Below are 13,752 nucleotides of genomic sequence, written 5' to 3'. Positions count from 1 at the left end.
CATTGTATTTTTGATGTTAAATTGTATTAGCAATTAATCAGTTACCTAAAAATGACTTATCAGCTCATATTCCCATAAGACTGTTTACTGTTTAGTGTGAATACAAGTTAAAACAGCTTTATCATTTTTTTTACACAATATATTAGATACTTAGATATTTTTCCGGGACATAACATTGATTCAAAAGTCACAAAAACTAAAGCCAGTTAGTCATTGAAGTATTTTTTTATTTTTTCAGTATTTTGAAAATTCCTTGAAAAGCTAACGTAGTTACGTTTGATTACAGAAAACATTTATTTCAAATAAAACCATGATAATATATGCGGATGGTCTGTTGGAGACTAAGCTTAGTGCAATTATTTTCGAAGTATTATGAAAAGTCTAATTTTTCGAATAAAATGTTCTCAGCATTTAGTCAAGACGTTCTTCAAAACCATTTTCATTTTTAATATTTTTGATAAAAAATATGCCCAGAAAGCGTATAAATAATATTTTATTGGCTTTAATATTTTCTGAATTATATTATTAATGATATTGAATTATAAAATTGTATCGACTCATAGAATTATACTATTTAATACCTAGATATAAACATGTACTATTAGGTAAGTTATTCTCCTCTACAATACATTTTTCGCGATGGATATCTAAAAAATTACAGCTTTCTTATAATGATAGTTATAGCAATAAAGGTATAGTCGTCCTTACCGTAGTCACACGGAATATGCCCACCAAGAGGCCAATATCTCTGGCTGCGCGATCCTCGATATGTCTTCGCAGCTTGCCCGCGACGGATATTATATGATAACGGTGCCGGAGGGCGGTTATTCTAGTATATTATACCGCGTGAATAATACGAGAAAATACGACGGAAAACGCATGTGGGGTGAATGGCACGTACCAGTCTGTTGCGATTGAGACAAAAAAAAAAAAAAAAATGTATAAATATTACTATGGGATCGATGTTTTTTCGAGAGCAGAGGCGAAATTCAAAACACCGGTCGACGACGACTACGACGACGACGATGAGTGCGACTGCAAAGACGAAGACGACGACAGGCTTGTGCGGCCGAGCTGACTAAACTGATCGTCGAGCGTACCGTAGCGGTAATGCGCGAGGCGCTCGCGAGAGAGTACGACGACGGCGGCGGCGGCTACCGACAACAACGGCGCGCATACAATCGCGGCGGCGGCGGCGGCGGGCAGATGGACGGACGGGCGGGCGGTGCAGCGGCAGCAGCTGCCTCGCAACGACGACGACGACGACGACGACGACGACGACGACGCGCGACGGTGGCGGCGGCGGTAACGACGGCGGTTGAAGACGACGGCCGCCGCCGCCGCCGCCTTTCTCCTGGGCTCGTCGTCGCCGTCGTCGTTACCACTTACCAGTATGCCGTCGAAGCTGTACGGAAAAAAACGCGCGTTCTGCGGGGGGGCTTCGCAAGTCCGTCGGCCGGCAGTGTTGCCACGACGGGAGCGTGTTGTCGTCGGCCCTGGTCGGCCCTCGTCGTCAGTGATATAATACATTATTACGACTCTCCGGCGGCGCAGCATCCGGACCCCGCGCGATCGGTGTGTGTGTGTGTGTGTGTGTGTGTGTGTGTGGTTGATGGGGGGGGAGGACTGCGAAGGGAAGGACCTTAAAGCGGCTAAGCCATCAAAACTCGCGAACCCCTCGAGAGAGCCACCGCCACACCACGACACTCTGCCGCCCGCGTGTATAGAGCTCTGCGCGCGACTTGCAGCTCTTATCATTATCATATTATTCTATACACACATATTATAATATGATTGTAACTTCGGCGTTTCGGCCCGGGGGCGACAATTTTAGACTCGAGCACTGGGTGAATGCACAATGAAAGGAGAATCGGAGTGAACAATTCGTTTTCCATTTAATTCGTATACTAAAATATTATAGCGTTTACTGACATTTTTGAATTTTGGAAACAGTAGGCGGGATAATTTACCGCATTGGGTGAATGCACAGCGGAAGGAATCGGAGTGAACAAATTCGTTTTCTCTTTAACTCGTATATACTTATAAAATATATTATAGTGTTATGCTGACATATTTTGAATTTTGGAAAATGTAGGCGAGATAATTTGAGTATATTATGATAGAAAAAACTCGGTAATCACGACTAAGAAAACATTTTTTTGTTAAAATTAAACTCATTTTTGATCGGCATACGAGACAAAAAAAAATCAATAACTGCAGCCAGAACATATTATATTATATCAATAGCGGGTGCCCAATAATATAAGTGTTTGAAACTTGGGTGCCGCTGTACTCCCCTTTGTCTCCTCCCGCTTCCTATTATACACATAGTTACGCCACTGAAGATCATAATAATATATTATTATATATGGCGGCCGAATGCTGGCTGATGGTAGTCGATATTATTGCGTTATTATTGTTCCCATTATCTGGAATATCGCAGCGAATAACAATTTATTACGCACGTGCATACGATGTATACGATAATATAAGCCGAACGTCGTGACATAATACAACAATATGCCCAGCCCGTTCCGTATAATGCGTTTGCAGAATTATATTCCTGCAGTATCGATAGGTACTCTACTTACGATAGGCGGTCGGCCAGCTCGTCGCCCTTGAATATTTTTTTTTTTTGTCTTTTGCGTTTATTCGTGTCGGCTGCGGGTGAAATCGGTGTGAAAATGTCGTATGAAACACTCGGTCTCGCCTCGCATTGGTATTATATTATTATATAATATATTATTGTTCAAAAATGCGCGTGTGAAATGTAAACGTGTGCTGCTGAAAACTTGTAAATACAGATAAATATTTAAATAATTATTACGATCGTATATTATTGTATACCGTGATAGATCATAATATCATATTATTATGTTTTCTAGGCCGTCGATGTTAGATTTCCCGCTGACGACAAGTACGATAAAGGCTTACGGCACGCGCATTGCTTTATAATCGCATTTGTCCGCCATCTGTGCCGCCTGCAAGCCGCGCCGCTAAAAAGAAAAAATTACCAACCAAACTTCCGTCCGACGCAAATTCCGTAAGGCCGCAATCAATCGATTCCCCGCCCATAACCACCGATCGCCGGCAACGTTCCAGCAAAAAAATTCCCATAAAGTATGTACAAATGGGATTAGGTTAAGTCAAGTATATATATATTATATATACATACATACCCACCTGGTAAATATACTTGTAGCGATTTGATGGGATTTTAATTTTCGATCAGAAACATCTGATCGGATTATTTTTAAGTTTAGTTAAGTTCAGATTCAGATTATTTTTTACCATGGTTCGATGAAGTTCGCAGCGGAATTTCGTTTAACCCCTATTGACAAGTTGATTTGACAGGTGAGTTGTTGGGAAACAGCGAAGGAAGTTCTTTAAGACGATATTGCTTTATAAATCTAATCATTTATACATATATGTATATGATAATGCTTAAAGACGCTTATAGGATAGTCTATCGATTATCTACATTAGCGTCTCCGTTATAGTTGCATTCATTTAAAAGTTGTCAAATGGGATTTCCCGGAAATTCCGATTCGGTTGACGTATTTTAGTTGTTATCGTTTAATTGTAGAAATAGATTTGTTTCTTTTCCTTGCGCACACAATATAATATACAAATGTCTTAACAATTTATCAAATTATGTTCCTACATTGATAGTTTTGATTGTTTTGATTTTTATTGAAGCTCAATTGGCCAACTAATAAGTCAACAAATATTTAATGTACATTGACCCATTCAATTATTCAAATGTATAGAAATCATCAAATGTCGGAACACGACATCAGTGTGCGTGGCCTAACAAAATATTTAGCAAAAAAAAATATACAAATATCTATTCAATGTCCACACAAATTAATTTGAAACATTACAATAATTTATAATTTAATATTATTTACTCGTGTATAATTTAATAATTTGAACTAACGAGTTGGCCATGAGCTATTTTGTAACCGATTAAACACACAATATTCATATAATGAGATGTAGGTAATAACATAAAAATGTATTGTGAGTCATCCATTAGCTAATCGTACCTGTAAGTCTTGTGACTATCAAGACAATAGTTGATTTATATTAATCGAGTCTAATTCGACGAAATTCGTTACTTTGGAGACCTATTGATATTAATTATGTGGCGTTCGCTATTAAACATATTAGACAAGATAATTATGTATATGATAAACTATAAACCTTAATAACAATAATTAAAAACAAAAGATAATAATTATGGTAATTATTATTATTAGTTGTCTTGATTTTGTACGACAATTTATAATTTTTTTTTTTCATAATAATTGTTGTAATGTCGGTTTGTGTATTCGAACAATAATTGAAATGATATATTATTGGAATGTGCATCAGAACAAATGATGAAAGTAATGAGTGTGAAAAATAAATTCATCATATTATTCGCCAATCGTACATTCGTACCGGATTTTAGCGAACGGTGTTTATCCCTTTGTCTTAAAATATATAATATGTATATACATTTAACGCAAAGACGTTTTTTTTAGGACCATTGAAGGGGTGAAGTATTAGAGCTGGATCGATCATAGGACTTCCGGAAGCCACGACCACCCAACCAAAGTCAGCGTACAGCAAATACAATGGGGTCTTTTCGTTTTCAAATCGTTGGCAGATTATCTTGCGAATTCAAATCGAATTGTGGGTTTTTGTTCGCCTCCGTGATTGTCCTCGGCGTGGTGTTTGTTTTTGTTGACGGTATTATAATTTACGGCATTACGGCATGTGTTATAATAAATTATGTATAAGACTTAATCATCCAAAGACCCTTCGAATTACTACTAACTAGACCACGAAATCGAGGGACCAGGACGAAGAATTATATGATAAAATAGTATGTTGGTATACACAAAATCCGCATTCCGTGTCTTTATGTATATATATATATATATATATATATGTAGTAATAACTAATAAGTAGTATTTTTATTATTATTATTTTTTTTTTTACCTTAGACCACGGTACGTAATATGCTTCCTTATAAGGGCGGCTTAAAGTGGCTTTGGCCCCTCGGATTCGTTTCACTCGGATAATAAGTAATAATGATGACATTAACGTGCAACGAGAACAATATAAAACAGCGTGTGACAAAATCGGTCATTTCCTTCGCATTCACTCTTACCGTACATTGTACAATATACCTACACATATATTATATATGCATATATTAGGTAATAAAATACTAGTAAAAGTGATGAAAAAATAATAAAAGAAGGTAATATAGGTACCCAATAAGATTGCGTTTCATCTTACAAGGGCCTATATTTATAAAAACTAGGACCCGATTAATATTATGAAAAATATGAATATCGTCAACAAGTATTTTTTTGATTGCTTGTATAATGTATAAATATATATTATATTTATTTTTTAATGAGAAAATAGTTCTCATTTAAAATGGCAATGCGTCTAAAATTGATTTTGTATAGGAATTCATTTTTTTTTTGTATTGTCGGCATCATAATAGTATCGCACCAATGGAAAAAAAGCAATAATATATAACCTTGCTACCGACGAATTATCTGGACGGTACCTTAATTAACTGAAAACCCATATATATATATATACACTGTATAAAGGACACCGCACATGTTGTCTATATATATATATATACTGTATTACAACGTATTTGTCGGCAAATGGCATTTTGTCGGTGACCGTAACACTCGAGAAACAATAATTATGAAGGAATCGCATCCAGAAAATATATATATAAAATATAATATATAATATTGCTGTACGCCGTATTCATTGTGTCGGGCGTCGGGCGGCGTGTACATCTACAAAGAAATCGTATTAAATCGCGATTTATTATTATTATTATTATTATTATTAGTTTTTTTCTTCTAAACATCGACGTTTTATAGAATACAGGTTTAGGATCATCGATTGTAATAATAGTTACCTACTTGCGACTTATATATTATTATAGGTAGGTACGCGTATAACATCATACGCGCTTAAATGTACCAATATGTGTTATAAGTTATAACTTATAATGTACACACACCTGCAGATTATTGTTTGCCTATAAATCGCACATACCTGTCCCAGGGTTGTTGTCTGTTTAATTTTTACTGCGCAGTGTATTTCTTTTTTTTTTAACGGTCATACTTTTAAACCACTACTACTTTGATTACCACGACGCGTTGTTCGGGCAACCGTTATAATATTATTATTATACCGCCTCGCCGTAGCGTACGAAAACGACGATAATAAAATGTAATATTATGGCTATTGGCTACTTAAGGAAAGCATTAAAAACGCATATATTTTTATTACGTTCTCGGTCCGACAAATGCAAAACAGCTAAAACACCAAATTAACTTTAAATAATTCTGGTTTAGGAACTCTCGTGAGGAATCATTGGAAATATTATAATGAACCATTATGTATTTTTTTTTTCGCAAGTCTGAAATCTACATGCTGCAACTGTGCAACAGTAAGTAGTAAGTAATTTTTATTGACATTTTACGTTAAATTTATTATAGTATTAGAATTGAATATATCGTTTAGTCATTGCGTTTGATATTATATAGGTAGATAACTATTTTTTCAATAATGATCACCAGTGAAATAAAATGCAATCGAAGTTCAATTTGGCATATATACGTAAAATATAATTATATTATAGACCTACAGATAATTAATTTTAAATTGCACATTCTTCGAATTGTTTCAAATGTTTTTAGGAGGAATTTGATGAAAATCTCGTATAAATACTAATTTATTATAAATGTCATCAGCCGGCACGATGATCGAGCTATTTTAACGACGATTGTTATTGTTCTTAACTTTTCTCATATTAACCTTTGTGTCATTGCTGGGATAAAATACCTTGGACCTGTAAGGGTTTACCCATTGTGTTAGTTAAAGGGGGTTAAAAGGGGTTGAGTTTTCGGATGAGAAGATACATATTTACCGAAAATTAAATTATTTGTCGTAGAATAATTCTCCCGTATAAAAAAAAAACTTGTTAATGTGCCAATGTTTTAGGTTAAATTATGCGTTACTCGTTTTAATTTTAATTCGAAATAATGTTTTGATTTTTTCAAACTGTTTATAGCTTATAAACATAATTGATATATATATAAACATATTAAACATTTTAAACATACTATACATTATTTTAATATTATTCTTAACACATAGTGCATATTAACTGTGGTTTTAAAATTTATAAATATTGACTTAAACCAATACATTATAATGGGTATAACCATACTGAGAAAGTGATAAAATTTTTAAATTTTAAATAAATTGAATATTTTTCTTAGGTACCTATGCTATATTTTTATTCTAATGAAATTATATATTGATATTGTAGAAAACAATTGTAGCGTTATAATTAGTAATATTTTGTCCTGAAATTAATTTTTAAAAAAAGAAACTTTTTACAAACACAAAAACGCGTTTTAATGACGAGTTTTTTGTAAAGGGTATTTTCTTTAGATCTACACGTACAATGGCCATCTATTGTATTGTTAATTATTGTTTGTTTGACGGTGCCACACACAAACGTTCGTATCAGTGTATACTTAATCTTAATAGTACGAGTTTTTTATGTTGTTTGTTTTATTCATTCATTAAATATAAAAATATTCATTGAATTCATAATGTATTTTATATTGGATGTATATTATTAATGAGTTGCGTTTGAAACGGGAAATATCTCTAAACATAAATCGGTTAAAAATCATACCTAAAGGAGTCGTGTGTTCATACACATTTATTATTTTAATGATTATTCATAGCGATATTCGTTAGTGTGGTTTGGCGTAGAGATATAGGTAGGTATATACACATTTAGATTTCTTTTCCATTTCCGTTTGCTCAAGTTTGAAAATTATGGATTTTCAAATGACAGCCATTATTAATTCCGGGCCGTCTCTGCTGAAATACACTAAACCATTACCATTAAATGGTTAACGATTTTTCAAAGCCAAAAATAACACAAACAAATAAGCAATATGCGTACGAGTCTCGACGATCGATATTTTAAAGTTTATTTAGCCACCATAGTTTTATTATAAATACAAATATACGTATAGTTATGATGTGCATATAGTCATAATATAATGTTATAGCCTATAGACATAATATAGTCTTAGATATACTATGGTATTATTGCCGGGAAACAAAATATAGTTGCAATATCCTATGGTTTTTACAGTTTTATAATTATGCCAGCGTTCAATACTATATACAACTACATATTATTATATCATACTATCGTGGTCGGGTAGAATATCGTTTCCATATCGTCTTTCTATTTTTTTTTTTTTCACAGCCACTTTAACCGATGACACAGCGTTATTCGACCGCTACGTACCTACCGTATTCCTACCGTATACCACATATATCGCTATTTATTTTGAATGCAACAACGACCTCTGTAAGTTTTAAAAGCAGCGGACCAGATAAGTAGTAATTTTTCACATTCACTGTACAGATATTAATATCATTGGTACTTATAGTTTATTATGATTTATTTATATATACCTAATACCTATATACACACATAACTATATAATAATGTACACACATATATATATATTAGCTATGTGTTTTTCTCACACGGTTTTGTATTGTGTAAAGGTCACCCGGATATGGTATAATAGAAATACCACCAATTATACGTTCGTTTATATTATTTTAAAAACGACTATAATAAAAATATGTAATTTGAAATTCGAATAACCACGTACCTACCTAATACGCATTTGTTTCGAGAACGTAAAACGAACCTCGCGTACAACTCATTCTACGAAAATTGGTTGTTGAAGTTTTTGTTTTGTTTTATTATTATTATTATTATTACTATTATAATAAATCGTGTACTCGTTTTTATATCGAATGCTTAATAAAAAACAAAAACACAACTAGACATGCAGGGGGCTTATTTTATATACAGCTACCAAAAATATAAAAATAAAATACCAGTTCGACGAAATCACTTCAGAATCAAGACAATAAACGTAGGTATTATAACCAAAAAAAAAAATTGCAATGTGAAAAATAATTACGCAACACTATGTTGTATATTTTAATATTTAATACATAAGTAGATAGCATTAAAAGTTAAAAATTAATCATTATGTATATACAATATGCGTGTTTTAAACATATATTATACGGTGTGTCTATAAAGTTTTGGAAACTTTTACTTGTAGAGTGGGGATCACAGAATATGATAACGTGCAAATTAATCTTAAATCGTTGTATGTTATCGTAATATGTGATCCCTTCTAAACACATTTAGGGTTTCCGAACTTCCTAGACATACCCTCCTTATTTATACATATTACAATATATACGTGCATTTCGGTAGCTAAATATAATATATACGACAGGCATGATTTGAATTAATTTTCTTGTATACAGTATGTGTTACGTATATTTTCTCAATTACTTTAAAAATTACTGGTAAATTTCTACTTTTGAGACACCCAAAGTATAAGGTATCTAGCTTACAGAAACCTCCCTCAAATTTGATGATGGGATAATTTTTACTACTAGAAACTGGGTCTAAAGATACAAAAAGTGAACAAATAAAAAAAAGCATCTATCATTGTAATATCAAAATATTCATAGCGCCACTCAAAATCTAAAATTGAAATATTGATTTGAATTTAAAAAAATGTGTAGTCAAGAAGATATAATAATTATAAAATTGGCTCATAAGCCAAATCCTAAAACACGTAAAACTTTAAGTGAATACTTGCTGCTATTCTCTAAATATTATAAAGCTGTTTCAACCATTGTAATAACTAATAGGTATATAAAATTGTTTTAATCTCTCTGAGTAAGATTCTGTAGTATAGACTACTAAAGTTAATGTATTGTATAGTGTAATATAATATTTGATTAATCTAAAAATAAATCATATTTTATTGTGCTGGAAGCCTGGAGCGTGCTTCTAAAAATTACTAAAGTAGTAGTACTTAATCAAAATAATTAAAAAGAGGACTTTCATATTATGAAAAGGAAAGAATTAAAAATTACACTATACTTATATCCATATTTAAATATAAAACAATATAAAATTAAGAATGTTTTATTGTTAATTAGTTATCATTAAAAAAAAAATAATAGAAAAATCATTGTGGCTTACATATATACACACAAATACACAATAATACAGACAAATAATACATAACCACGTATTATAATATATATATATATATATATTAATTTAGTATCATAAAAAATGTAACCAGAATATATTTTTATATCATTGAACATGTTTTAATAAAAGTTGTACTTATTTACAATTGTAAATAGTTAAAATCAACAAAAACATTGTATAGGTACACAAACTTGAAAAGTCTAAACGAATAAATCCTATATAATATTTACTTATAGGTAATTTCTTTACTTAACAAAATCTTCGTATCTTTTAACTTTATCTAATGCATTTTAGATTTTTAACCCGAATCAATTCTATTTCTTTTCAATGATTTTGTTTATTCTTGAAAAACACTTTTCGTGGACAAACAATAGTGTCGCAGCAACATTTTAAAAAGCACGTCTCTTATTGACAAAAATGTAGACAACGATGACATTTTAGGTAAGTCTATTTTACTAACTAAAAAATCAATGATGTTATAAGATGATATTTATTTCTTCAACCTTTTATCGATTTCAAACTATTTATATTATAGTTGTATCTCGAAAATTGTTCAAATATTATTTAGACTAATACTATTTAAAAAGGATAATATATAAATGACGTGAAAACGTCTGTCGTCCACCTATCAATTAAAGAAAAAAAAGTAATAATTTAATGATGTAACAATACTATTAAAATATTATGTGTAAGCTTTTCCAAGGAAAACTTCGAACAGTGGATTAACAAAATTACATTTTTACTTTACTTATTAAGTTATGTTTACTTGAAAACGAATATCGAAGTAGTCAACACAGCCAATTCGTAAAATCGCAACCCACCCAGGGTGTACCAATAACATCGTGCTAATAATGTCGATATTGTAGTCACTTTAAATTTTAAGCGGATGATGTATACTTCAATTATATGACGTGTATCAGTCAAAACCTTTTGGAGAGGTAAAAATGCTTAAATATTGAGTTCGATGTTTCTGGTAGAAAATTATATGTAATTGGTCAGGATCCAGGAATCAAAATTATAAAATGTCCAATACGTTTTAGACTAATCGAAGAAAAAGAAAAAACTCAAAATCAATTTTTAACTATAAGTTTCTGTGCCGTTTAGATATTATTCAATACATTATAGACATAATTAAAACATTTCGCTTTTGTCTAAATTATAATGTTCGTTGCACAAAAAATGTATAAAATGTTGAACACTGAGATATTAAATTTTTAGTTTTTACATGGTTATAAATTTTTTTTAAATTTTTATGTTTTTTGTTTCTTTAAATATTGTTGCAAACAATTTTTTTTCAACAAATGAATTTCTAATTTTTACGAAACAACAATTTCTAATGTCCTTAGAATTATAGGCTGTCTCACCTTCTTAATATGCAATGATTTATCATTAAATTGATATTTAACTGGTCCACAACGCACCTGTGATTTGGCGACGGTGAGTGGTGACACTTGAAAACTATACCATCGTATAGCAGAGTGACAACCGTATTTTTTCTGTAATTATTCTTCTCAAAAAGTATTTTTAACTAATACTGATTCTTTTTTTAAACTTAAGCATCAGTGTCAGAAGGTTACGGTCGGTTGAAGAACACGTGTATGTGGGGGGAAGGTTCGTCACCAAAAACCCACCCAGAAGCTAGTGACGCCGGACGATGTTTGACCGCAGCACAGATTGGTGACTGCGGACAACCACCAGGCCACACCAGACGGCTGACACCACTAATTAATACTTATTGAATGGTCTGTATTTTACATTGTTAATTTTTACACTCAGATTGAGAAAACCAATTAGCAAGGACACGTCGCATTTTACGGTGTCTTTGGCATTTCCACACTCGATAAACGTAACGAAACTTATTTTTGCATTGAATAATATTATGCCAAGTATATATACCATATACGTACAGGAATGCCTGGTGACTGCTTCTAAAATAACAGCGATTACTGCATGCCTGACATTATGGATCTTTCACGTAGAGTGCACGGAGGATAATACGAAATATGGCGAGAGAAAAAATGTGGACGGTTTAAATATTTATGAATCGTTTGAAAAAACAAAATGAAACTCGCGACGACGTGTTTATAGATTGAGTTCTATTCTTCTATACATTTTATAACAGGCCTGAGCACAGAGCAGTATATTATGTAGTTTGTATAGGTAGTAGGTACTCTCACGTTTCTGTGTCAACTCTGGCGGGACTTGCGATTTTCGATGTGTACGGAATCCAATTTTGCAGCGTACAATATTTTATACACACACACGCTCACACGGCAAGACAGGTACACGTGGAGACAACGAACTTTATTATTGCGTCGTGTCGTGTGTTAAATACGTAATACGAGTACCGATCGGACGGCTGAGGAATGTTTTCACGAACAAACTGAAAATTCGGCCGGTAATGTGCGTCTTGTTGAATTACGATTTTCTTCTCCCGTCAGAGCTTCCTACAGCCCCCCGTCAACCCCGGCGATCGCGAGGCCTACCCTCGCCCCGAACCCACACACGTGTGTATATACACTCTGATTCACTGTACAGTTGAGCTTGGTGGCAGTCGGTGTGAGTGCTGGGTCGAGACTTTTTAGTTTTTACAATTAAATCACGTTTCCCATTATATATATATACATGTACACACGAAACACGTCCAAACTTATAATATACTAACAATTTATGTATAGAAATAAGTAATAACCGCTGCTGGCAAGTACAGTCCGCAAGACCAATCTTAATAATAATAATAATAATAATAATAATAATAATAATAATAATAATCGAGAATAATATTATATTTCACGACGTATATAGATATGGACGGGTAAGGCGGTGCAGTGTCGAGATTACATTACCGACGAAAATGCTCGAAAATCCAACACTCGGGCGCCACTGAAACAGCAGCAGTGGCGGTTTCGGTAGAAGATCGCGTGCGGTGGAAGCGGCTGCAGCTGTTCCGGTTCATTATAATGTACATGTATAGGTACCCTAATTATGTCTTTGACGACAACCTGCAGTGTGCGTGTCCGCGCACAATTTTCGCCGGTCGCGTCTGATTACAATTAATTATTGTATCCATTATATTAGGTACCTACATATTATATTATTACATAATGCTCATCGGGGTCGTGATTAAAATATTTCGGTAACCATATGCGGTGTCGTGATAATAATATAGTCCTACAACACTCCTACTACATACAATAATAACATTATAATATGCTGTACAGGTAAAATGATTGTGTGATATCGCCGCCAAAGCGACTGGCCGCCGCCTCGTCTTTCAGCAAAACGATAGTACTTCCGAAGCCGAAATTCTAATATCGTCGTCTGCTCAACGTAATACAATTCAATAAAATATTACGCTTGGAAGTCTCAATCTCTCTCTCTCTCTCTCTCTCTCACCTAAGAATAAAATTATGCTGTTTAATATACATCACACACGCGAACCGTTTATATTCGAACACTTTGTTTTATTATGATGTCAAATTAAAACTAATTACAAAATTAAAAATCAACTTTCAAACAGTTACTGCCAGTCGGCAGTTGGTACACACACACACTCACGCATTTCTGATACAACAGAACTATT

At 33.1% G+C, this 13,752-nt stretch overlaps 1 protein-coding gene across 1 annotated transcript in view; it reads right to left on the bottom strand.

Moving 5' to 3' along the window:
• LOC111027595 (SLIT and NTRK-like protein 5) overlaps nt 1-1,140 on the bottom strand; it is a 34,171-nt gene extending 33,031 nt beyond the window's left edge. The window contains exon 1 of the mRNA XM_022305997.1: nt 709-1,140. The gene's annotated coding sequence lies outside the window, so the exon portion shown is untranslated. The remainder of the gene's footprint in view (nt 1-708) is intronic.
• Nucleotides 1,141-13,752: the final 12,612 nt, after the last annotated feature.

Source organism: Myzus persicae, unplaced genomic scaffold (assembly GCF_001856785.1).
Source record: "Myzus persicae strain clone G006 unplaced genomic scaffold, MPER_G0061.0, whole genome shotgun sequence".
Lineage (NCBI taxonomy): Eukaryota > Metazoa > Arthropoda > Insecta > Hemiptera > Aphididae > Myzus > Myzus persicae.
The sequence above is the reverse complement of the archived record's forward strand: the minus strand, read 5'-3'. Positions and strand labels throughout refer to the sequence as shown.